Source organism: Cnephaeus nilssonii (genome assembly GCF_951640355.1).
Source record: "Cnephaeus nilssonii genome assembly, chromosome: 12".
In the NCBI taxonomy this organism is placed as follows: Eukaryota; Metazoa; Chordata; class Mammalia; order Chiroptera; family Vespertilionidae; genus Cnephaeus; species Cnephaeus nilssonii.
Window position 1 is genome coordinate 11560548 of NC_137083.1, and position 26130 is coordinate 11586677.

The following is a 26130-nucleotide window of genomic DNA, read 5'->3' on the forward strand; positions in this document are numbered from 1 at the left end:
CCGGCTGCAGAGCCGGCAGATGGGAACGTTGTTCCAGTGTGGAGGGGCACGGGGTGGTCAGAGCTTTGCAGGACGCCCGCTTCCTGCCTCCAGCCAGGAGCAGCTGCCGCACCGGCCCAGACAGACAGCTGGCTTGCAGTTCTTGGCGCTCAGCTCCATTGCTGTAAAAATACGCTTTTTTATTTTTTATTTAAAAAAGGGAGAGCCCTCGCTGGTTTGGCTCAGTGGATAAAGCATTGATTTGCGGACTGAAGGGTCCTGGGTTTGGTTCCGGTCAGGGGCACATGCCCGGGTTGTGGGCTCGATCCCCGGTGCGGGGCATGCAGGAGGCAGCCGATCAAGAATTCTCTCTCATCATTGATGTTTCTATCTCTCTCCCTCTCGACTTCCTCTCTGAAATCAATAAAAATATGTTTTTAAAAAGGGGGGGTAGGGGAGAGAGACAGTAGTCTGTCCAAAGCATTTCTATGCTCTATGAAGTGAGCTCTCATTGTTTTAAGAAAAACTGGGATGCCAAGATCTCAACTGGAAAGTAAGCGCAGGAGCGGCCGGTCCTACAGGAGGGGCGCGGGCAGACGGTGCCGGGCAGCCATGTGTGTGGCGGGAAAAACCTAAGACAAGGGAACCAGGAATGCCCCTCTCCACCTGGGGACATGGCTGACGGGATCACTACCTATTTACCCTGTGGGGTATTTGGTGACTGGGGCCATTATCAAACCGAATGAGATAGAACCGTAAGTCTGGAACTGGAGGGGTTACGGTACTGTAGCTAAGTGAGAGGAAAAAAAGAGAGGTTAATGTGTATAACAGAACTTGTTTTAATAAAGAGAATGAAAACAAGAACTGAAATGTCGGCGAACCCTCCGTAAGGAAGTATGGGTGCGTAGTTGCTTCTATTTTTATGAGAAGAGCGTGGAAGGGTCGTATCAAACTGTCGATATTAATCACCAGGGATGAACCAGGAGTGGGTGGGAAGATTACCAGCTTTTTGTTTGTACCGCCGTATTCTTTGATTTATCACAAGTGTGCATTACTTGTAAAATTAAGAAACATTAACACCAAAGAAAATATGAAGTGCACGACGTCACTGAAGGGGCTTCTTTAAACAGGAGGCTCCCTACCAAACCCTTCTTCCTTGTTACACTGGACACAGTCGGTTAAAATATGGTTCAAGTCACAACCTTGGAGTTGCTAAATAATTTCCCCAGGAATGTGTTTTAGCGCCGTGGGATATGTACACCTCTCTCCAGGGCAGCTGGCCAGAAGTAGGATCTTGGCTTCGTGGGGAAAATGCTAGACATTATGAGAAACCTGAGATGAGTCGGTGGTCAGAGGCTGAGCTTTACCGGGAATTCCAGGACCAAAGCGCCAGCTCCATTCTCTGTGCGGGTGCCAGGCCGACGCTCTGAGTGTCCTCCTTGTGATGAAGAAATAGCACGTGTTTGCGTGTATCCGTGAAGCCTTATTGTTAGGGATATGTTCATTCTCTGCTTGTGTTCATTGTTCATTCAACCAGCATCTGCAGCCCTAGTTTTTGAGGTCCTTACTCTCAATACTGAGCAGTAAGTTAATTGGTATTTTATAGGGTGACCCATCACTAAGCTGCTGCTTTAGAAAATTCTATGTACTTAGATGCAAGAACAAAAGAGTATTAGATGCTTTTTTATATATTACTAGAGGCCTGTTGCATGAAGATTCGTGCAATAGGCCTTCCTTCCCCTGGCTGCCGGCACTGGTTTTTCTCTGGCAGCCGGGACCCAGGCCTTCACTCCGGCTTCGGTGGAGAAGCCAAGCCTCTTCAGTCTTCAGTCATCTTCAGTCTTCAGTCTTCACTCCGTGCCTGCGTATGCAAATTAACCCTCCATATTTGTTGGGTTAATTTGCATACTCACTCCTGATTGGCTGGTGGGCATCACAGAGGTACAGTCAATTTGCATATTTCTCTTTTATTAGTGTAGATATATTTACATTAACATTATATATATTTTTTCTTTATGTGTTCTAAAAGCATCATAGATTCTTTTTGGAATGAGGTGCATAAATAAAAATGAATACAAAGTGTGTAACAATGCTACTGATGGGGAAAGGGCAGATGTTGGCTATGCTGATAGGTAAATAGAATGTGGCGATCCTTGTAGTTCCCTTAGTTCCCAGTTGAATTAAAGTTTTGAATTGCTTTCCACCTAACAGGGGGATAGGAAGCTCTTTGCTTCTAACTTATTGTAGGTCACTAAATCTTTCAGGCACCTGCCCCCTCCATCAAATTTCAAGGAGGGAATGTCAATACCCAAACCCAAAGTTATTGCAAAGAAAATGAGATAAAATATGTGAAGTGTCCCGAAGGTCCTTGGAAATGGCTGCATCAGACAAAGGAACAACCACTGTTGTTAATGAGCAGCGCTGTTGGCCTCAAAAACAAATTAAGACACTCACAGTGCATACTTGGCAATATTCTGTTTTGCATCAGTTAAAGGTATTTTTAGTTATGGGAGACTTGTCTGCTTTTGTCTGGAACTTTTGGAGAAAATTGAAATATATGCAAAATTTTAAATGCTCTTTACACATCTGAAACCATGTAATGGACATGAGAGGATCATACTGAAATGTGCATAATTTGGTTTCTTCATGAAATTTGGTATTTTGTGAGACTGAAAGAACTGAATATGGTTTTGTGATAAATGTGAGCTTTTTTTAATTCACAAAGTCCAAGAAAAAGTTTAATTCATTTAATTATCCCATTTTTTGCCTCCCCAAAATCATATTTAGGACTCCTTTCCTTTGTGAGAAGAGAAAGAACAGCCCTCCATTAGCAGAAGGTCTGCTGGGGTGTTGTGTCAATCTGAAACAAGCCACGCCTTCCTGCGGCTGTATCTGCTTCCTAGATCTATTGTTCACTGTCCCATATTCTGTTCTGTACCTTTTAGGGTGCAAAGAATCAGTGGTAAATCCATTAACAAAAGCCTTACTATAAGCTAAATAGCACACACACACACACACACTCCAGAAAAAAAGAACAAAATAGCTCTGTGCATTGTTCCTGTCTATTCCAATCCATAGGGATCTACACAGCATAGATTGAGAGGGTCTCCTTTGCTGTGTTCAGTTCACACAAGCTCCTCAGTGGGTCTGGGGTAGGGCTGCCGGATGTAATACAGGACACCCAATTACATTTTACTTTCAGATAAACAATGAATGTGTGCAATAGTTGGGACATATACTATTTTAGTATTGCATGCATTCGATGTTTATCTGAAGGAGGGAGGGAGGGAGGGAAGGAAAGAAGGAGAAAAGGAAGGAAGGAAGGAAGGAAGGAAGGAAGGAAGGAAGGAAGGAAGGAAGGAAGGAAGGGAAGATGGAGAGAGATAGAGATAGAGATATAGAGATAGAGATACAGATAGATCAAGCAAGCTTCCCCAGAATAATATCTGAACAAAAATTTACAGCTTTGTTTTCTTAACATAATGGTAACCAACCTCACCAGCACAGACATAAAACAGAACTAGCCTGAGAACCAGTACTGATTCATATCTGGGACAGAGGGAGGCGGGGGAGGTGGTGACTTAGGAAAAAACAAATCAAAATAAGAACCAAGATAAATCACCCTAACTTAGGCTTGTTCCTGACCCTAACAGCTGGTTTGAGAGCCCCGGGAGGGCATGGCTGCTGTGTCCCCCACCCGCTCAGCCCTGGGTCTGGTAGCCGGTCCACGGCCAGCGTTCAGCTCGCGTAGAAGAAAAGGAGGAAGGAGCCAAGAGCACCGCTCTGGGCCCCATGACCTCATGTTTCAGGGAAGGGGCTGGACTGTATGAGCTCAAAGGTCCCTTTCAGCCTCAGCACTACATTCCACACCTTTCCTATTTTCTCTCACATTTCTCTGCAGCCAACACTGTTTTAAAAACACCCCTATCCTCGCCTCTTATGCGCTTCAGGCTTTGACCAGAGTTCTCAGCAGTTGCTCGTGTCTGTTGTTGGCTGCTTATTATAGTTAAACCTCGGGGAGGACAGATAAATAGAGCAGTTGATTGGTGGGTCAGAGTCGTGTACACTAAAATCTTCATATTAGTGTGTAACCCAGACCAGAGAAAAGAGTTGTGTAATTTAGATTTTTAAAACGGGTTCCCCCGATGCAGCGGGCTGTGATTATAGCATCAAGCCTCCTTCGTGAAGCCACGTAGAGCGGCTTTCAAAGACAATGACTGCCATGTTCTGCGTGGCCTGGAGACTGGCAGCTGGCCAGAGAAGTGGCCCCTCCCGCCACTCACAGGACTCAGGGCAACTGCATATGTGTTGCTACAGAAATGAATCAATCCTCTAGTGCCCGACCCAGGCCTACTCCTTATTTACATACTGGGGGGAAAAAGAGGAGTATTCATCAGGAAAAGTGTTGTCCTTCTAAGGCCATTTCAGCCACTAGGGATTTTTTTTTTCCCCCACAGACACAAAAGATGATGGCATTTTGGAATGGATCACAACAGAATTATCCAACTGTTTCTCCATTTCCCCCCTTATTTTTCAGAGGAAGACGTGAATATAAATGAAGTGTGTGTGTGGCGGGGATAACACACAGAGAAATAACAGCTTTCTGAGGCTGCTGCCATGATGGACCAGTTCGGATGCTTTTGTCTGTAAGTAACAGGAAACCCACTGAAATTAGGCGTTGGCAGTATATTTGTTAACATCAATATTCCATGGATTCAGAGGCTCAGTTCTTTCATCTAAGATATAGTTTTTCTCCATCTTTCTACTCTGGTTTGTTTTTTTTAAAAATGTATTTTTATTGATTTCAGAGAGGAAGGGAGAGGGAGAGGGAGAGGGAGAGAGAGAGAGAGAGAGAAACATCAATGATGAGAGGGAATCACTGATTGGCTACCTCCTGCATGCCCTACACTGCAGATCGAACCTGCAAACTGGGCACAACCTCCTGGGTCATAGGTCGATGCTCAATCACTGAGCCATGCCAGCCAGGCTGGTTTGTTTTCTTCTGCCAGCTGTCCTCAAGGTCCTCAAAGGGCTGCCATTGTTCCAGGCATCAAACTGTGATGACACCATCCATGTCAGAAATTATTTCAGCATAATCAATACAATAAGTTATTAATATATTTTACAGTCTTTCTTTATACTAAGTTTTGAAATCTGGTATATATTTTACATTCACCGCACATCTCAGTTTGGATTAGCTACATTTCGACTAAGCAATAGCTATGTACAGCCAGGGGTTGCTATATTGGAGAGCACAGATCTAGATCTAATGAGAGTAATTCATTATGAAGTCATGGCCCCTTTGAGGAGGGTGAACAAGACTGGGATTGTCTTAGCAAAGAAGAGGGGAAGAGGCCACCAGGTTGCAACTCACCTCATCTTCTCTCCAACCTGCATCTCTTCCCATAGGTGCTACCACCTACGTAGTCACCAAGGGAAACATGGAATCATCCTAAACTCCTCTTTTCCCCTCATTCCTCCAACACAACTCACCAAGTTCTGCCAATTCTGCCTCCTAAATATCTCTCAAACATGACTTCTCCTCTCCATTCCCTCTGCCATGACCATGATACCGGATCCTCTATCACAATCCCACCTTAATTGGATCACGTCAACTGCTTTTGTAAGGATCCTTAGTGCCTCTCAGGCTTTGAGGACACAGTTCAGACCCTTTAGCCCAGCACATATCAGCCCACGGGGCCTCACTCCCACAAGTACTCACCACTTCCGCCAGGGGAGTACCAGGTACTTCTTGGATTGCCCTTGCTCTTTTATGCCTTCATCATTGGGGGTCTGGAACAAATTAATTCAATTCACATTATTTCTAATGGGAAAAAGTGATTCAGTTTGCAAACACATCTCGAACAGCCTTCTGGATGGATTAAGTTCGAGATCTGAGGTTCCACTGTATTTCCAAATAAGGTCACATTCACAGGTTAGAACTTCAACATCTGATGGGGGACACAATTTAACCCACAGTTGACCCACAGTTTGAAAGCAGGTGTATTCATTTTCTATTGCTGTGTAACAAATTACCACGCATTTAGCAACTTAAAACAATACACACTGTTATCTCATTGTTGGAGCCAGGAGTCCAGGCACAGCTTAGCTGGGCACCCTGCTCATTCTCACAAGGCTGTCAGCAAGGTGTTGGCAGGAATGCGTTCTCGCTTGGAGGCTCTGGGAAAGAATCTGCTTCGAGTTCATTCAGGTTGCTGGCACAACTCACTTCCTTGTGGCTGCAGGTCTGAGCACCCTGGCTTTCTATTGGCTGTCAGCTGGAGGCTGCCTGTGATTCTCAGTTCTCTGCCACGTGGTCCTCGCTCTCTCTCTAGGCAGTGCACAAGGTGGAAGTTTGCTTCTTCAAGGCTCACTCGCAAGGAAGAGTCTCTGTGTGGCTCTAGATGGAGTACTCACTCTCTTATGTTCTTTCTCACTCTCTCTCTTCTCTCCAGCCATGGGAGAGACATTCTATTGGTCAGAAGCAAGTCACAGGTTTCTCCCACCCTCAAGAGGAGGGGATTGTACAGGGAGTTGACTCGTTGGGGTCACCTTAAGGTATGTCTGCCATAGTAGGTGTACTAGGATTTCTTCTTGGTCTCCCCTAACGTGTCCGTAGGAGCCTGGCTCTGTTTCAGTCTCTCAGATTTTGTGATATCTGCTAAGGAATGGGGACAGCAGTCATTTTCAAGACACTTCAGTGGGCCCCAAGGAAAGTACAATTTAAAAAATTCAACTTTAATTAAATAGATTTTAATTTAATATTAAATTGTATAAAGTATTTAAATGATACATTTAAATTGCATTTATTTTAAAAAATATGTTTTTATTGATTTCACAGAAATGAAGGGAAAGCTATAGAGAGATAGAAACATCAGTTATGAGAGAGAGTCATCAATTGGCTGCCTCCTGCACACCCCCTACTGGGGATCAAGCTCACAACCCAGGCATGTGCCCCGACCGGGAATCGAACCATGACTTCCTGGTTCATGGGTCGAAGCTCAGTCACTGAGCCATACTTACTGGGCTAAGTTTCACTTATTAAATAGCAATACTTGATATTGAAATAACTATACAGACATAATAATACAGATGGTACTGAGGGCTGACCATGTACCAAGCACCGTTCTAACACAGCTTAGCATATGGTATCTCATTTCATCCCCACAATTCACCTATGAGATGGGGAATTATGATTATCCCCATTTTATAGATGGTAATACTGAGGTATAGAGGGGCCGATGGAATGTCCTAAAGTTACAATGCAAGTAGAAGCTAGTAGACATGAGGTTCAAATATCTGATCCCAAATGACTGCTGGATGGCAAAGCCCACATACTTAACTGTTACGTCTGACTGGCTGTCCCTGGAATGGTGCTTCTCAAAGGGTTAATGTGAATACCACCAGCAGTTGCCTCTGTGATTCTCTTTTTCCCAATCTTTCCTTATGACTGATCTATTCTTTCTGATGACCACCCATTCCATCAAATTGTAGAAAAAGGTATAAACAACTTACAAGGCAAAAGGGACTCGTTTGTGACTAGGTATTTCTTAGCTGGCAATGGTTCTTTACAGTGAGACGTCTTTAGTTTTAACTTTATCCAACCTCAATACTTCTCGCTTGTTTTGCCTCTGTCTGCTCAGATTTGACAATATTTAAGAGTGCTGTCAGCCATTCCACTCAGTAGCCTAAATGTCTGCGAATGGATAAGAATGTTTTATTTTAGAAAAATGAAGGCAAGAAGCAAGAATTGGGAGTCATCATTTCCACAAGGATGTTTATGATGCTGGAATTTTTTGAGAGCACTTTATATTCGTGAGTAAATGTAGTGACCGTGCAGGTGATTGAAGGTTCATCGACACCCAAAAGATAAATGACATGGTGAGCAGCCAGGAGGAGCTCCTCTGAGCTGGCTGACATCTCCCAGGCCCTGCACGTCGCACCTGGAAATCTGTGCTTTGACTCAGATCTTAATTCTTTTTTTTTTTTAATGTTCTATTTTTAAAAATATTTTTATTGATTTCAGAGAGGAAGGGTGAGGGAGAGAGAGATAGAAACATCAATGATGAGAGATAATCATTGACCGGCTGCCTCCTGCACGCCCCCCACTGGGGATCGAGCCTGTAACCCAGGCATGTGCCCCTGACTGGAATCGAACCTGGGACCTTTCAGTCCAAAGGCAGATGCTCTATCCATTGAGCCAAACCAGCTAGGGCTCAGATTCTAATTCTTAGTGTGAAACCTCACAACGGAAGGATTTAATCATTAAAATTCCATGTGAAGCTCTAGTCTTTGACAGTCACTCACATACCGAAAATGAGTGACATTTTCTGATTGATAAAATGTGAGTATTGGGTTTGTCTTGCATATTGTGATTACAGTGATATAATTCAGGATCTGATTAAGGATGTGAAACTTTTACAAGAAACAAAAGTTTTTCTCTAAATGGTGACTTGGAACTTTCTAATTTCAATCTGATGACATGTCATGTCAGGTGCTACAAGTTTTACATCATCATTTATACGTCCCCTGGCAATTAAAATGGAGCTATATATATTTAAGAAAAAGAAGAAAATGAGATGATGTTGTTTGTGCGACATCAAAAAGCTGCTTCTTGAGGCTGAAAGACATAGGTGTTATCATCAGGCTTTTGGAAACCCCTGAAAACAAATATAATTGTTGCCTTCGTCTCCCAGTCAGAATGGTATTGCCATCCTTTCTCCTCCACCCTCCATCATTTAGAAAAAAAAGGCGGTAGTTTCCAGTTTCTGCTGTCATTTTCTTTAATAGTCCACATTTGTGTGGCCCTGAAACCGTTTCTCTCTTCCCCCATTTCCACTCCATATTCTTCACCCCCTTTTGTACTTAAAAATGTTTACCATAAACCTAATTGAGTTTTTGTAAACCTGGGAGATGAGACACAAGAAAAATCTAGAGAAATTAATCAAAACACAAGGTTGATTTTTTTCTTTTTCTGAATGTCAGCTTTGAAAAACTTACTGCTAAAGGCCAGAATAAATATTAGTGATTCAAAAGAAGGAAGAAATAGTTGACACATTCATTAATTAGGTTGTATGGGTAGCTCTACTTGAAAAACACTTGTGAGCTTGAGAGAGATCCTTGTTGCAATTTTTCTCTCTCAAAATGCAAATATCTTTTTCTTTTTGCTGACTTTTTAAAGTGATATAGTACACCCTTTCTCAATCTTCCTGCATTTCAGAATCACCTTGAGACATAGTAAACCTAGTAGTAGATTACTAGTCCCATAGTTTTGGGATTCAGTAGGTCCGGGGTTGGGTCCTAAGGTTCTGGATTTATAATAATACAGAATAATAGAACTCCAATTAATATAGAAGAACATAAAGGAGGAGATTATGGATCTCTTAGAGTACTGTCCCTAGAAACACACCCCGTTAACTGTTTGGTGTACATTCTTTTAGTCTTTTATACACTCATGGGACAGACATTGCCAGGTACTTGGTCTGTACCTTTAATTGCATTCAGGGCAGCAACAGTGCCCAACTGAGAAACCAAATTGCACAGGTTCCCTTGCAGCTAGCTGTGTCACGGGAGTCATATGACACAATTTTGGCCAATGAAATGTAAGCAAAACTACATGGGGAGGGCTTTCTGGAAATACTATCATCTTCCTGGTTGAAAAGTTTCAGTTAGCCTGTGCCTTTTATACTTTTCCCTACCTCTTCATGCCTGCCTGGAGTTTAGAAATGAATCCTGGAGGACAGCTGTCATCTTGTGATCATACATGGAGGATGGAGGTCTGGGAAGACAGAAGGTGGTTGGTTCTTTAGCATCTGCACCAGCTCTGCACTGCCTACCTTTTCATGAGAGAAGAATACTTTCCATGCCAATTCATATATACCTTCTACATTTGTTTTTTATCTCCACATAGTATTCTATGGTTTGAATATCCTATAATCCAACCTTTAAAACATAGACATTCAAGTTCTAATCTTTCCGTATACATCTGGAAAAGAACACGATTCCTGAGGTCTGTTCTGGGAAGGGGAAGACTTGATCATCTTCTGCCCCTTCTGCTCACAAAGACTGTGAGAAGTGTGCTCCCTTCCTGTCCCAGGATGATTGACTTAGGTATGTCTGCATGTCCTCACAGTTGATGTGTAGCTTAATAGGTATAGAATTCTAGATTTGAAAAAATTTCCTCTAAAACTTTGAAGTTATCACTCCATGGTCTTCTAGCTTCCAATGTTGCTGTTGAGAAGTCAGGGGAAAGAAAGAAATGAGTACTTATGTAACATTTTTATTGAGCTAGGTTCTATTTTAAGTGTTGTATATCTACTATCCCATATATAAAGGAGTGACTCTTATGACCTCTATTTTAGAGATCGAGAACTAAGGTGAGGGAGGTTAAGTGACTTCCCGAAGTCATGTATTTAGCAAGTTGGGTTACAAGCCCAGATAGTTGGCTCCAGAGTCCATGCTCTTAACTACGACACTGTTTTACCTGCAATACTTTCTATGTGACCTGCATTGTCTCTCTGGGAGCATTTAGGTCTTTTTTTTAGTCCTGGTGCTTTCAACATTCACAATGATGAAACTTGGTTGTGAGTATTCGTTCATTCATCATGCTGGATTCCCAGTGGACCATTACCATCTGGAAACATGTTTCCTTCAGTTCCAGAAAATTTGCTTTTATTACTATTATTATTTGATAACTTTCTTCCCTCCATTTCTCTTATCTCTGCCAATTCCTGTTATTCAAATGTTGGGACTTCTCAAATTGTTCTTTTTCTTTTCTTTTTCTTTTCTTTATAATTATTATTATTTTTTAATATATTTTATTGATATTTTACAGAGAGGAAGGGAGAGGGATAGAGAGTTAGAAACATCGATGAGAGAGAAACATCGATCAGCTGCCTCCTGCACACCCCCCACTGGGGATGTGCCCGCAACCAAGGTACATGCCCTTGACCGGAATCGAACCTGGGACCTTTCAGTCCGCAGGCCGACGCTCTATCCACTGAGCCAAACCAGTTTCGGCTCTTTTTCTTTTCTTATCTCCTTATTTTATTATCTCTTCTTTTCTATGTTCTACCTCTTGGACATTTTGTTCTACTTTCCGAATTATTTTCTTGTCTTCATCTTTTAATGTTCTGAATGATTTTTAATTTATCATATTTTTAATTGCCAATCAGTCTTTCTTATTCTCTAATTGTTCTCTTTTTATCAATATTCTGTTCTTCCTTACCTCTCTGAGGATATTAATTATTAATTTTTAAAAAAATGTTCTTTGGTTCCTTGATCCCGCCCCCCCCCCCCCCCCCCCGTTTCCTCCTGGTTCCTTTGTTTACTCCATGTCTGGCTTTCTTCTAGTGTCCGGTTGTCCTGTTGTGTTTAAAAGTGAAACCCTAGCCCGGCCAGTGTGGCTTAGTGGTTGAGCATCGACCTATGAACCAGGAGGTCACGGTTCGATTCCCGGTTAGGGCACATGCCTGGGTTGCAGGCTCGGTCCTCAGTGGGCGTTGTTCAGGAGGCAGCCAATCAATGATTTCTCTCTCAGCATTGATGTTTCTATCTCTCTCTCCCTTTCCCTTCCTCTCTGAAATCAATAATAATAATAATAATAATAATAATAATAATAATAAAAAGAGTGAGACCCTAAAAGCTCACTTGAATTTCTATAAACATGGGCAAGAATTATTGATTGGTAGAAATCACCATAGGAACCGGGTGGAGAGCCAGCCGTTTGTTGGGGAACCTGATAAATAAGGAAATATCATTATCACAAGATACCCTCTGGGGTTGTTTGGGTCTCCAGTGTAGAATCTTCCATCCTCCTTTCTTTGTCTTCACATTTCTAGTTGCACGTAGTCTAAGACTGAGAGTTCCATTGGTATGTGGGTTTTCACTTAATATCCCTGATTTTAGCTCTATGCCTAGCCCCTACTCCAGTCTCTTATGAGCCTGGTGTCCGCTGGGTTGGGCATTTCCACTCCATCTCTCCAAGAAGAAATCTCCCAGTTCTTTTAGGAAGCTGCTTGGGAAACATGGTCATCTGGATGTATGGGGTGGGGAAGATGCCCCATGTCTCTGAATCCAAACTCTTAAACCAATGTCTGTCCTGAGCTTCTTGCCTGACCCCTGCCTCTCCTGGCATGTGGTATCTCCCAGTCTCTGGAGTTCTGGGGGATGATAAAATGCAGCACGGTTGATTGGCCTGAGGCTGTAACTTCATTCTATTCTGCCAGGTCAGTTACCTCTCCTCTCTCTGCTGTCCACTATCCATCTCCTATCTGCTGTTGTCTTCCCTGGAGCCTCTTTCTGTGTGTGGATTAATAACTTTTATCATTACTTTATTAATTTAGTGAGGTTTTAGGAAAATAAATAGACAAAAGTGTGTATTTTGTATGTTGGGAATCCCCCAATTTCTTTATTCTCAGTTATTGTTATATATTTGAAAGGTTGAATTGTGTCCCCTCAAAATTCATATACTGAAGTCCTAACTCCCAGTACCTCAGAATGTGGACTTACTTGGAAATTGTATGTGCAGGTTAAGATGAGGTCATCTTGGAATAGGGTGGGGCACTAACCCAATATGACCGGCGTCCTTATAAAAAGGGGGAATTTGGACACAGACATGCACACAGGGAGGATGCCGTGTGAAGACTGGAGTTATGCTGTCAAAAGCCAAGGAACGAGCAGAAATCAGGAGAGGGGCCTGGAGCAGATCCTTCCCTAGATCCTTCTGAGGGAACCAACCCTGCCAACACCTGATCTTCGACTTCTGGCCTCAGGAACTGAGAAACAAATTCCTCTCAACTCAACATGTGGAACTTTGCTATGGCAATGCCAGGAAACTAGAACACTCTTAAAGTCTTCTTTCCATGTATGTATTCTTGTAAGTCACCTCAAATCTTTTAAAATATATATATATATATTATTGACTTCAGAGAAGAAGGGAGAGGGAAAGATAGAAACATTAATGATGAGAATCATTGATTGGCTGCCTCCTGCACACCCCCTACTGGGGATCGAGCCTGCAACCCAGGCATGTGCCCTTGGCAGGAATCAAACCTGGGACGCTTCAGTCCACAGGCCGACGCTCTATCCACTGAGCCAAAGCAGCTAGGGCGGTCACTTCAAATCTTTTACGGAGAAAGATAGAGAATAAATAAATACAAGTAAGATTGAGGCTTTGGTTACATTCAGCGCAGGTTCCTAAGTGTGAATTGTGACTTGTCTGAGTGTGCAGGTCGTGTGTCACCTGTGTTATAACTTAGCACGGTTCCTGGACCTCAATTGGCCTTCAATACATTTAAATTGTTGTTGGTGATGGTAGTATTGGTATTATAACTGTATTTGGTGGCTTTCAGTTTCTTTCAGAATTTAATTCAGAGAATTGTTCAGGATTATTTCATTCAATAAACATTTGAATCTCTGAGTCAGGCAGGCACTGGGCTAAATTCTTGCCTATGGGAAAGGGAACTTGGGACAAATATGACCAGGGTTGTGGTTCTTTCTCTCAAAATGCTAGTAAGCAGCACTGCCTTCTCATTGGTTTTGTTCAAGGCCTCACCCTCATCCTGGCCCCAGTGAGTGGTGTGAAGGGGGCCATACAGATCAGAAAACAATGGTGTAATTCTGGTTTTAATCCTTTCTCTCTAAAGGAGAAGGTCAGGTACACCTAGAAAGAGAGGATCACATGAAAAACTCCTACAGGAAACATGCTGTATGTTACCTAACAAGTTGACACCGTGGTCATTTCTCAACGTCTTTTTATAACCAGCTCAGTGGCTGGGACACTTCCACAGGCAGGTCATGTTGGAAGCCCGGGCTCTTCAGGCAACACCCTTACAGACAGCCTATACAGCCCTAATGCAGCGGTGATGATCTTGTTCCCACCCAGTGGGTTCCCACTCTGGGTGGCAGCCCCTGCCCACTGTGAGCAGAGGGACAGCTGGGAAGAATTTGGGGGGCAGGAATGTGTTGACTGTGCAGCTGTGGCCATTTGCATAGGCCTGTGCTATTTATGACTCTGCATATTTGCTCAAAAAGCACCATCTCATTTTCTGAGGCAGCTGCCCACACAGGTCTGGTGCCCCTGGGGTTTTCCAGCAGCCTCCACGCTGCCACCTCACATCATGCGTCCTACATGGTGCTTCTTCTCACCGATTCAGTGCGGTTTCACCTCAGCCCATTCATTCATTCAACAACTATGCCCTGTGCACCTACTAAGTGTCAGAGGCTGTTCAAGGCCCTGGGAATTCTAAGACAAATGAGGTGCAAATATCTCCCTGAGAAGCTTGAGGGCTGCAGGGGAAGACTGGCGGGGGATTTACCTCGTGCAGGCTTTTGGCCATTGTGGTAGTTTCTTCTTAAAAAAACAAAACATTTTTTTATTGTGATGAAATACACATGACATAAAATTTGACATCTTTAACCATTTCTTTGAAAACAAGTTCAGTGGTATTATGTACATTCGCATTGCCATACAACCATCACCATTTCTTAGTTTCTAGTATCTCTTTTCTCTGTTTTCAAACCAGATCCTTTGCAGAAACCTGCCACCCTGCAAGCTCCTTTTTGTCTTTCCGTTCATTGTCAAAGTTTACAATGCTGCTGCACCTGCCTAGTCGTTAAACCCCTGCAGTGTGCCTTCTAGCCTAGGCGAGGGCCATCTGTGGCAGGTTCATGGGTTACTTGCCTGCTCCCCTCCCCCACCAAGCAGACCAATACCTTACCTCAGGTTTCGTTGTGAGTGGGTAGCGTTTGACTCAGTAAAACACCTGCTTGTCTCCATCGATGGTGCCTGCTCTGACCCAGAAGCCCTGATTTCATCCCCGTCTTCCTTCTGTCTGAACTAGAACCCAGTCAATCCCAGGCCCACGTAGTCTCTCCCCATCTCATGATAATTCATTTGGCAAGTGACATCGTTTGTGTTATGGCATCTTTCATATTGATGTCTGGTAGTGTTTTCTTTGTTGTTTCATAATTTGACTTTTCGTGTAGATCATGTGAGGTCCTTGTTCTGAGAGCTAAGAAGCAACTCCTTCCTGTTGAATCTACTAGGACTAAGATTAGATCTCCCCCAGCCCACCACCACTCTTTTTACTTGGTTGGTTAGTGTGTTAGACCTGGCCTGTAAGCCCTCAGATTCATTCCTTGCCCTACCCTTCTTTACTCTGTGTTGCAGGAAGCTGACCCTGAAGGCTGAGTTTCCTAGGATCCTGTGTCAGCTGGCTTCTGGCTGGGTTAGGTCAATAGAAGGCACCAATGGTGACTAGATGGTGGGAAGAAGAGAGAAACCATGGTATTTCTCCTTGTTATTCTCTGGATCCATAGATTCCCCCCTCCCCGCCCCCCATGTCCTCTAAGGTAGCTTCTCCATGGCCCCAGGCCCCACTGAACAGGCCTATTGTGCTTCCAGCTTCCACAGGGGATCTGGCTTCCAGATTCTATTAACACTTTCCCCTTTGACCCTCCACTCCAGGGTGGTAGTAACTTTCTGCTGCTGCTAATGCCTCACCAACCCCTAGTAGCTACTCAGCTTTGTCTGTTTCCTGGTTGGAGACCATGGCTGATTTGACCCTCCTTCCCTCCTTCTCTTTCCCTCCCTCCCTCCCTTCTTCCCGCCCTCTCTCCTTCCCTCCCTCCCTCCCTTCCTGGAAGTGGTAGAAATCATAAGGACGTTATTTTTGGATCTTGTGCCACTGATTGTCTCCCGAAGGCAGACTTCTGCTCTGAGTCCTGCATACTTCTTTGTCTCTCTCAACACCATGGGAAAAATATGATGAAATAGATGTCTATGGGCTGGGCTGGGAACCTATCATTTTTATATTGCCTATGTGGGCACCTATACTTGAAACTCTATATTCCAAATATACAAGTACAATTTTGGGACACAGACCATACATAAATGGCCAACTTGCTGGAATAACTATAATCACAAGTCTGTTTTTGTGGAGAACTGTTAACTATTAAAATCAGAGAGATTGTCGTGCTCTTCCTGGCTGGTTTCATTTTACCTGGGACTGATGTTGAAGGAAGTTATTGTTCATATTACGGATGCAGGTTCTTTACTGCACCTACGTGTTGGGGATGAACTGGACCATGAAAGTCAAACAAAAGGCAATATTATTTCTTCAAAGGTACTTACCCCTTTTGGAAATGGTACTCATTTTTTTTTTAATGTCATTGAATTACTAGTGTCGTCAGCAGCAAATCCAGCTCATGGCACCCCTTCCCTGCCAAACTGGTAGTCATCGTTATGAAGTGCCTCCTCCTTGGGAATACTGAGTCTGTCGTGTTGCATTGCACCAACCAAAGACAAGATGAGAAATGAAACATTACATACACCACCCTTCTACTCAGCTATAGAGCTGCTGTTTCATTTTCTTCTGAGGATTGATTATTCTCCTTCCCATGGCAATTTCTATGTCAGTCTCTGAAAAGAAGTAAAGCGATGTAATGAGAAGGAAATGATAACTTGCAATTGTTGATCTCTTCATAGACAGTGGGATGGATCACATTCTGACATAATGGCCATAAATATGGGTATGGAAGCCTGCCCATTGCAAGAGTCATCCCCATGTGTTTGCCAAAACATAGCTAGGCACGATTTAAGACAGAAATATACCAATTTTTAAAAATTGATTCTTAAGGGTTATAATCAAACCCTCTGATCTATTCTTCCTATCTCCCCCAAAGGAATCGATCCTTACAGAGTTGCCCTAGCAGTTCGTGCTTGGAAGAGACAAAGCATTCACTGTGCTATGCTGAGGTAATGCAGACCAAGGGGCAGGGATAATGCCGCCGAGGGGTTTTATGAAAGGAATTGCATAGCTTGGAAAGTGAGCCAGAAACCCACACTCCAAGGTAATTTCGTCATGACCGTAGCAGGAATGTCTGCGGTACTTTTGCATGTGTAACTTTCATACCTACTTTTCAGTGCTTCTGTGCATGCGGTCCACATGTTTACCCCAAAGCATGCTTGCCTCCCGCTGGAACATGCTCAGAAACGAGCTGTGACCTTTTCACCCTCCCAAGCTAACAGTGCCTGTATCTATTCCTCAGCGTACCCACAAATGTCCATTTACTTCTGTGTCACTTTCTGCTCTGTTGCCGTTTCACAGGGGTAGGTTGAAAGTTGCCCTTAATGTGATCTTCAAGGCTCCCAGTCAAGTGCAGAAAGGAGCGTAAAGACAGAGGCCAATTGTTGGAAAAGGTCATCATTGCTTTCATCAGCTGACACGTGAACCGGTGAACGGTACCATATCAATGAAAAAAAAAAAAAAAAAAGCCGTGGGCAAAATCAGCTGCATCCTCAGTTCCGTCTCCTGGGCAGGTTAGAGGCCAGCCCTGCTGCTGGGAAGAAAGAAGGTATTTGCTTTGGCCGTAGCAGACTTTTTTTTTTTTAATAGGAGACAAATAGGTGGAACAGGAAGGCATGCGTGCCTTTACTGAAAGAAAATCTACTGGTTGCTGAAATTTCGGACTTCGTTTTTAAAGACTAACTTACCTTAATGGAAATACTACTTTTGGAGGGGTAGTGAGGTCCGAGTCAATGGCAGTTACTGTGTGGGCAGCGTCTGAGGGTGAACCATCTAAGAAGGATGGGCTGTGAGGCTGTCTGGCTTTGCTGAGACTGTTCTAGACTCACACTGTGGCTACATGTGGTTCCTCTCAGATGCATCCCACCCTCTTGTTCATACCTCAGCAGCATCCCCTAGTGAAACTGAGAGCCCCCCCGCTTTGGTCACAGAGATGCCCACCAACCCTTCTTTGACCCAGCAGGCTCAGCTGAAGACTTTTGGATGGACTGGTTGCTCAGGGTTTTTTGTTTTTCCCCCTCTTGCATTATAGATGTCAGAGGCAGGAAGTTTACATGAGCCAGCCAAAGGAAGCCAAGTTGCAGATGTAATTTAAAACATTCGTAAAACAAACAACACATATATAGTTATATAAACAATATATAGAAACACTTGGCTCTCTACACTGGAGTTTGCAGCTGAAAATGATAGATGTGCAAGAATCTGGGGGATGACATTCCAGGTCGTTCTTTTTTGAGTGATTTACTTTCCCACCATTAAAGAAAGGAATCTATGTTTGGGTAACAGCATGCACCCTTCACAGTACTGGCACAGCACCTGCTCAATGTTTTGCAAGAAGAGCTATTATTATTAGTCATTAGTTAAGTTAGATGATTTTGCTACCTGGGTTTTAGTCCTGGCTCTGCCACCAGGCAGTAGCTGTGTAACCTTGTCACTTAACCTTTCTTGACTTCAGTTTCCTACTTTAGAACATAAAGGAATGAAAATAGATCAGTGGTTCTCCAACAGTAGGCCCTGGCCTATTAGTGAAATCAATTTAGCCAGTTGTGATCAGCATTAAAAAAGAAGAAGAAGAAAATATTAGAATTCATTACGTGTTATATGACTAAATGTTGTTTCCAAACTTTTGTTTCAGTGAAGCCTGTGTTTATGTAGGTATGTGAGTACAGGGTTGCAATGTGAATTTTTTTTCTTACCATGAGGTGAAGGCAAGGAAGTTGGCAGACACTGAAAGAGATTGTCTCTAGAGTTAAAACTGAAGACTGCCTGAAACAGGCACTCCTCGCCATCTGGAATGTACACCACCGTGCATTACCAGAGTGCTCAGAGCAGGGGTGGGGAACCTTTTCTCTGCCGAGGGCCATTTGGATATTTATAACATCAATCTCGGGCCATACAAAATTATCAGTTTAAAAATTAGCCTGCTATATTTGGTCAGACATTTAATTAATTCACCCCTGGACTTGTATGCATGCATATAAACATAACCAATGGACGCAAAACTCTGGGGGGTGAGGGCATATATGGGAGTGGGGAGGGGCAATGGTAAGATATGTACACATATAATACCTTAATAATTAATTCACCCCTAACGCCTTGGTAGGGCCAGACCAAGTGATTTCCAGGGCTTCATGCGGCCCGCGGGCCGGAGGTTCCCCACCGCTGGCTTTGATTATTGTTGAGAAAGGGGGGTGGAAAAGCATGTGTAGCTCCCCTGGTCAGGCCGTGCCTTTAGCCTCCAGGAAAGGGACTCTTCAGAGAGAGAGGAAGTACGTACTCCATCACCACTGTTGGCCAAGACCAGGGAGAAAGGCATCCAGTGCTCTGATGCATCCGGACTCTGTTCGCCAAGATATGGTTGAGATTCCAGGAGCAGCTACCTCTCCCCCTTCTCACATCTCAGTTCCTTCCCTCTCCCCTCCGCTGTCTCCCTCCTTCCACAAAGGGCATATGCAGGCGGGAGAAATCAAGAAGAAAGCACCAGTGCAGTTTTCTTGTTCTCACTGCAAGCCCAGGGTGTAAGACCGGCTCTAAAAAAGTAAGAGATCACTGAATGGCTGACAACCTGCAGAGCATGCACTTCAAAATCAAGTGCCCGGCCTCTGAAAACGTCTTTCTCACACAAAACGTTGATCTGGTTCCAGTTATTCTGGAAGAGATTTGGTCTTTCCAGGAAAACTCACTATTATTAGCAAGCTATATCTTGCACTTGAACTAAATAGCAAAAAAAAATGTGATTGTTGAAAAATCCCTCTCTTGTTTCATGGTGGAGGTGTGGCCTGAGAAGGAGGGAAGGCGAGTTTCCTCCCCTGCCCTAACTTCCTCCCTAAACCTTATGAAAATACAGTTGGTATTGCCCTGTCTTTCTCTGACTCCCCAAGAGAAAGGGGTGTCCCCCCCTCCCCCATTTGCACAAAAGTGCCATGTGGGCGAGCCACGGTCCTGGGTGTAAATTTTCTATTGAAAAACTCTGATAGGTGCTGTCATGAGATTTGTTGAAACTGTTACTGTAGCACCAAGGAGAAAGCGACTGAATGGCGCCTGTTAAACCAAAAGAAAGCTGGGATTCCAGGTGGGAGGACCAGAACACTGGACTGTCTGGAGCTCAGCATCATGCATCATTGACTCGTGCCACCAAAATCCCATCAGTGAGTAGAAATAAGCCTGAGCATCAGTACCAACTCCGATAGTGCAACTCATATTTAATAAGCAAGACTGCATCCAGAGCAGACTTATCCCCGCTCTATAGGTTGGTAAATCAAACACTTTACTGTGACATTGACAGTACATGGAGAAATAATATTATAAAAAGTGAATCATTCTGGAAGATTAAGTGAGGTTTTAATGCATTCTCCTTCCTTTTCCTCTTCTTTCATTTTTTATTTTTTAAATATATTTTTATTGATTTCAGAGAGGAAGGGAGAAGGAGAGAGAGACAGAAACATCAATGATGAGAGAGAATCACTGATCGGCTGCCTCCTGCACACCCCACACTGGGGATTGAGCCCACAACCCAGGCATGTGCCCCCACCTGGAATCGAACCATGACCTCCTGGTTCATAGATCGATGCTCAACCACTGAGCCTCACCAGCCAGGCTTCTTTCATTTTTTAGAAGAAACAAATTTTCTGACTCGTTCAGAACCTTTTAGAAAGTACCATGTTATTCTGTAGTCAATATTTTAAAGGGTTTTACTTAAGAAGGCATATGTGCTGCCCTGACCGGTTTGGCTCAGTGGATAGAGCGTCAGCCTGCGGACTCAAGGGTCCCAGGTTCGATTCTGGTCAAGGGCATGTACCTTGGTTGCGGGCACATCCCCAGTGGGGGGTGTGCAGGAGGCAGCTGATTGATGTTTCTCTCTCATCGATGTTTCTAACTCTCTCTCTTTCTCCTTCCTCTCTGTAAAAAATCAATAAAATATATTTTTTAAAAAGGAAGGCATATGTGCTAATCATAAGAATTTTGGTGAAGGTGACTTTTCTCCAAAAACAGAATCAAATTACTTTCCATAGTATATCAGGTTGGTGGTGGTTGAGGCATATAAAGAAAAAAACAACATTGAGTTTGATGCTATGACTGTATTTTATACTCTTTAAATAAAAAGGGTGCACATATCTAACAGATTGTTTCTTTAAAGGAAATTCCACAAAGAATTTCAGGCTACGGTATATCTGAAAGCAAAAGTCTTTTTTTCCCTATTATGTTGAGGGGTGGCCTCAGCAAGTCCCTGACCGTTTTGACACCCGTTGGGTAATTTTTAAAGTATTAGGAAAGTTGTTTTCTGCAAGTTTGTTTATATCATCCCAATCTAGGTACATTTAGTCATTCATTGAGCAAATATTTATAGAATGCCTAGGATGTGTGTGTGCTGGCCTCGGGGGACACAGCAGTGAAAACCAAAGCCCCTGCCTCAAGGAGCTTACAGTTTTGGGGTGGGGAGAGTGTGGAGAAAACACCGAGTAAACATACACCATGTAGATGGTCAGAAGGAGGGTGTGAGGGTGGGGAGCTCTGAGCGTGAGGTTTGGGGTGTTACTTCATGTAGTTCCGAAGGGTGGCTATACCATTATTTTATCGCTAAAGAAGAAGAGCAAGCTCTTTGGAGCGGAGAGAAACAAGGAGGAAGAAAGCTTATAAAGGCCAAGAAATAGGCACTTGTCCAGACCTCTTAGCCCCAGTGGAAATCTAAACAGGAAATGAGGCACCAGGTAGACTGAAAACCAGGCGAGGGTTCTCAGAGCTCAGTATTGGCCTCGGTAGAGCTCTGTGCTGTCTGGCCTTCCTGAGTCCTTGGGGTTTCCGATGTCTTCGGGCAAGAGAGGCTTCTGGGAAAAGAGGCTCTTCCTCCTGGTAGAGCAGAAGGAACAGAGGGAGGGGAGGGAGCACAAGAGTAAGCAACTGGGGATGGGCAGGGCCACCGTGTTTTGTCAGATTGCAAGCAGCTGGAGAGAAGTCCCTGAAAGACATCCAGCTTGGACAACTGAGCCCCGGAATTTCTCTTCCCTCTTGAAGATAATCTCCCCTCTCACAGATAACTCCTGAGAACCTGGTGCAAAAGAGCAGTTCTCAGGAATACAGTTATTTCCACGGGACACAAACTTGAGAGACTGAGAGAGACAGAATTTTCCATCGGTTTGTAAATGTAGGGTACACCTGATGTCCTTCGATCAATACTTTTTTTTAATTTAAGGGGATCATTTTGCACTTCAATTGGGTCTTACCTTCTTCAGACCTTGTGTGTGAGCATCCTTCGTGTGCAAAGAGAAAGTCACAGGATTTACATGGCTAGTCCAGCGTCTCTACTTCCTCTAGCTTAGAAGCAATGATCTCTATTGAGTACTTAGTTCAGAGCACTTTATTTTGAAAAGAATCTTTAGGGAAAATCCGCCCTATTAGTAGGTCTGCTTTAGGAGAGTCAGCAAGCAACAAGCAGGTCTGAACTGCTTTCAGGAATAAATCGTTTCTTACACTCTCCTGTTCAATTAAACGAAACAAACACAATCTAGACAGACTTGCTGGGAATAATTCTGAGTTGAGTTTTAATCTACTCCAAACCCCCCTTCTTGAGCTTGATTCTTGTATCCGTGTAAACTCCTTGATGGAAGTTTGGGGGTGGCTGCAAGTCTGTGCTGCATGCTCTCTGGTTGACTGACGCTGTCTGGGTCATCGGATGACTTCTGTTGGTTTGGCTGCACAGATGATGCCACCCTGGGGTTTAGCTTTGACGTTTGACCCTCTGTGAAACCAGCCATTAGCTCAGCAAGAGGTTCACGGATGAGCAGGTCTCTTTTGCCTTATGGACACACACATCAGCTGGTCTTCTTCCTTTGGGTGATGGCATCATCTGTGATGTGACATATACCTAGCTTTTAAAGTTTCATAACTTCTTGGTGGAAGGCAGTCTAAAAGGGACCTCGTCTCACCCACTGAGAAAGAATTCTCCGTGAAAGACTATATCTAGTGTCAACTATTGAATGAAGTTGATCTAATTTTCTTGTTTCTCCTCCTTCAGTTTTGATCTAATGGACTGAGCTTTAACCCAAGTTTATAAACCTGATTTGAATGGAATTTGAGCTTCTGATTTGACGTCAAGATCAAATTGCACACACACATACATATATTTATTTACACACATACATATATTCTACAATCTATATTAAATACTAGTATATATACATATGTATTGTGTACAATATACTACATATTCTAATATATACTAATTTAATTTCTGTACATTGTTTCTAACCAAACAATAGTTTCTTATAAAGTTTCTAATGCCTACTTTAATGCCTTTAATAATAATGTACTTGAATTTTAATATTAGTCTCTCGCTGAGCATAATGTGATAGAGTGTCTTAATAGGTTGAAACAATAAAAAATTGCTATTTTTGTAGGTCAAAAGGGTCAGATATTGGCAACTGACATGGTACAACAGAGTACAATATCCAATCATCCCGTTAGTACTCCCGTGCCTACAGTGTGCTTTAGGCCAGTTACTGTGGAGATTAAAAATTAGAATGACATCGTTCCTCCTTGGAGCCCCCAGGGTGTGCCCCACAGCTGGAGCACAGGTAGAAGGGGATCGGTCCTGAGCACAGGTAGGAGGGGATCGGTCCTGAGCACAGGTAGAAGGGGATCGGTCCTGAGCACAGGTAGGAGGGGATCGGTCCTGAGCACAGGTAGAAGGGGATCGGTCCTGAGCACAGGTAGAAGGGGATCGGTCCTGAGCACAGGTAGAAGGGGATCGGTCCTGAGCACAGGTAGAAGGGGATCCGTCCTGAGCACAGGTAGAAGGGGATCGGTCCTGAGCACAGGTAGAAGGGGATCCGTCCTGAGCACAGGTAGAAGGGGATCGGTCCTGAGCACAGGTAGAAGGGGATCCGTCCTGAGCACAGGTAGAAGGGGATCCGTCCTGAGCACAGGTAGGAGGGGATCGGTCCTGAGCACAGGTAGAAGGGGATCCGTCCTTTAGGAGTGGAGGGCAGCGCCCTGGCGTGGAGGAGGGAGCCGGGCGTCCCAGGTAATGCTGCCCACAGCTGCAGGGCCTAGAAGGACGCGGATCCCCACACAAAGCTCCATCCCCGAGCGCCCTTGGTTTCCCAGCGCCTCCTGAGCCCAGTGTGGAGCCCTTAATCTGCATTCGAAGTGCTGACCCGGCATGACTCCTTTTCTCTTAGGTTGCTGCCTCTGCTCTCCCTCTTCCTGGAAAGGCAGGCAGGTGTGATGGTTACAGGTGTGGGTGCTAGACTCATACTGTCTAGATTCAAATCCCAGTTCTCCACTTTTCAGGTGTGCAACCCCTGCCAGTCTGATCTCCGTGTGCTCTGAGGGACAGCGTTAGTGCAACCTCACAGGACTGTGCATGTTGAAGAAACCATTGTACGTAGAGCAAAGCCTGGGGCAGAGCAGAGGAAGCACACAGTAAATGTTGTTTATTATTACTTCACCTGCGTGTCCACATCTCACGCCTCTCTCGAGGCTCCAGGCCAGGGCCACCTTCCCCCCAACGCCTCCTCCAGTGTCCCCACTGGCAACTCTCCTTCCTGCCTCTCTTTCCCACGGCACATCTGTAACTGTCACATGACACTTTTAATTTTCATTAGCATCTATGTCTGATACTATGTCGACGTAAAAACGTCCAAACCTGTAGAGAATTTTTATAAAAATTTGCTTGAGCCAAACAGAAGATGCACCTGGAAGTAAGGTCTCAAAAGATGGAGAAACGGTAAATGCTTCTGAGAAGAACAGTTTCAATTTCTTTCGTGCACTTGAGGTTGAGGAGGGAACATCAGGAAGACGACAGGACGATGTGAGAAAGCAAGGCAAAGATCGGGTTACCTCTTGTGCACTTTAGAAGGAGGGGATTGAAACCCCCCATTTCAAAGGCGTGTTAACATAGATGCGCAGCAACAATGGACAGAATTTGCTCCAGGCAAAGATAAGCCTGGCAGTAAAGAAGTTGGATGCCTGGGATGTGACTCCCCACCATGACCTGTCCAGATAGGAATTTATGATCAGATCACCCTGTGAGGTTACTTTCCATACAATCCCTTGCTCTGCCCACAGCTGCAGAGCAGGCCTGGGGCAGACTCCAGCTGGGAGGGTCCCAGGCCACCTGCGCTTCTGACCAACGAGCTACAAACTCACGGGTTCCCACCACCTCCTTGGGTTTGCTAATTTGCTAGAAGGACTCATTGAATTCAGGAAGACACTATGGTTATGATCACAGTTTTCTTATAAAGGATATAGATCAGAACCAGCTAAGTGAAGAGACACCCAGAGCAAGGGTCTCAAGTGCCGAGTGTCCGTGTCCCCTCAGTTTGCACTTGGGACGCATCGTCCTAGTCTAGGCACATCGATGTGCTCACCAACCAGGAAGCTCACCCCAGCTTTGGGTGTCCCGTCAGGAATTTTGATTGGAGTCTCATTATGCAGGCATGATTGAGCGAAGAATTAATCATGTGGCCAAACTCCATCTACTGTCCCTCTTCCTTCGCTGGAGGTCAGGTTAATGTCACCTGGATCAAAGCCCCGACCCGCTGATTACATGGTAGGTCTTTCCACCGCCAGTCATCTCGTTATCATAAATCCAGGCATCTCGTTATCACAAACTTGATGTGGTCCAGGGGTCCGCCGTGCAGAGCAAAGGCATTCTTATCAGTTGGAAAATTCCAAGCGTTTGGAAACTCCCTCCCAGGAGCCCAGGACAAAGACCCGGCAGGTTCTCTATTATACAACAGCCGCCCTGTCTGATTCATCTTTGGATCCCCTCCGGTGTCTGGTTTTGTGCTTGCTCTGCACTTAATACGCTGTCACGTTTATTAAAGGAATAGGCCCATTGGACTTTAGGAAGTTAAGTTAGTGTAGGATGGATTATAGAGACCAGGTAAGACTATTGTAATAGACTTGATGTTACCAGGTGTACCGGTTAATAATGCGGACTTTTTTCAATAGATGGAGTTACACATATGTTGATATATATGCGATTTGATATGTATGCTATTTTGTTGTATTGACAACAAGCTTCAAAACTTCATATGTCAAATTTTCTGAAGGTGTTAACATCATAGATATTTTTTACGCTTAAAAATGTCAAATTTCGTGCCCAAAGAAAGAGCATTTGCGGGAAGTTTTAATTCATTACTTTATTTTGAAGAAAAGTGCTGCTGAAAGTTATCGTATACTTCAGGAAGCTTATGGTGAACATGCTCCGTCTCAAGATACTTGTGAACGCTGGTTTAAACGCTTTAAAAGTGATGATTTCGATGTGAAAGACAAAGAACGTCCAGGTCAATTTGAACCACGCTTTGATCGTAAAACGACCAGAATGGGCCAGAAGACA

At 44.0% G+C, this 26130-nt stretch overlaps 1 pseudogene across 1 annotated transcript in view; it reads left to right on the plus strand.

Annotated features, from left to right (window-relative positions):
• The window catches only part of LOC307108684 (ferritin light chain-like), a 732105-nt pseudogene that overhangs the window by 158648 nt on the left and 547327 nt on the right, over positions 1-26130 (plus strand). The gene's annotated exons all lie outside the window — the stretch shown is intronic.